Raw genomic sequence first — 1,557 nt, forward strand, 5'->3', positions numbered from 1 at the left:
CCCTTCTTGTATCCCTTTCTTTTCTTTTTTATTTATTTATTTATTTTATATTTATTTTATTTTATAAATTTTTAATAATGAAGGGTAATTTGGTAAAAAAATAAAATTGAAGTAAAAAATGACGATTTTATAACGTTTTGTAACGTTGGGAATGATTTTAATAAAAAAAAAAGGTCGAAGACGATTTCGATTTCGACCTCAGACTTTTGGGACGAAAAAAGTACTTATTCCTAAATTAAAAGTATATCAATTTAATCAAACAAACTATTTTTTTTTCTTTAAAATAAAATTACTAATATTTTTACAAAAACTTTGGAGGCATAGCTCCCCTTACCCACACAAAGTTCCGCCACTCGGCATGCCCCGCACGGTTGTCATCCTTACTCAAGTTGCTTGAAAAAGGAGAGAGGACTATGGTCTAACTCTAAACCTAGGATGCCTTCTTTTTGTTGGTTAAACAACCAATGATGTCTTTACTCTTCTCCCCTTTTTTATCATGGGCTAAGCCCAGAAAAAAAAGAATCCGACCCGACCATGAATCCGACTCACCCATATTCTCGTACCCCGCTCACGTACCACCCCTTGAGAAATGTAAGTTTTATTTTTGGGCCACTTGATAGCCACATAACGTGGGTGCCACTTTGCTATCCTAGCCCACATCTATTTGCAAGGTGGGTCAATTGAGTCATGTTTACTATAAGTTAAAATATATGCTTTAGGTATATGGAATGCAGGTCTCCCGAGTAGCTTGATGGTAAGGAGCAATAACTCAAACCCAAGTGATCCCGGTTCGAGACCAGCATTGAGAGAGAAGAGAAGAAGAGAGATGGAAGAAGAATATGAGGTATTTCAAAATACCTCTCTTTTTTGGTAGTTTCTATTATTCCGATGAATATTTAGCTCACTCGTACTTTAAATTATTTAAAAATAAATTTTAATTTTTGTTCATCAAAATTTTTGAGACAATCTAAAATTGAAATCAGTTAGAATCTTATAATTTAAAAGTTTTAAATCTTAATTTAGTCTAACACTTTCCCTCAACTAGAGAAACAAATATTTTAATTAGTGACGGAGCTTAAACATAATTTTTAAGAGAAAAAAATTTATATCAAATAATAAATAATATCTTGGTATAGACTTCACTTAAAATAAGTTCGTCTAATTTCATTTAGAATATTATTAAAATATATTTGAAGTCATTTTTTAAAATCTTGTTATAAATAATTAAGATTAAATTTGTTATTAAATGATTCTTTGAACTTTTAAAAATTATATCTCACTTTTTTTCTATAAATTATTGGAGTTATAAAATTATCAAATAAAATTAACATTATTAAAGTTATATTTTTTTAAATATTAATCTTTCTCTTAAAAAATACATCAATTTTTTAGTTGTTCATTATTACAATGATAGAAATTTTAAAATATATAAATTATAAAATATTTAAAAAAAATTATAGTTAAGATAATAAATATTAAAAATCATAATAATTATTAAATATTTAAATATCTTTTATTAGCGAAAAAATTGGTATATATAATAGGTCAACAATAAAA

Source organism: Arachis duranensis, chromosome 8 (genome assembly GCF_000817695.3).
Source record: "Arachis duranensis cultivar V14167 chromosome 8, aradu.V14167.gnm2.J7QH, whole genome shotgun sequence".
NCBI lineage: Eukaryota > Viridiplantae > Streptophyta > Magnoliopsida > Fabales > Fabaceae > Arachis > Arachis duranensis.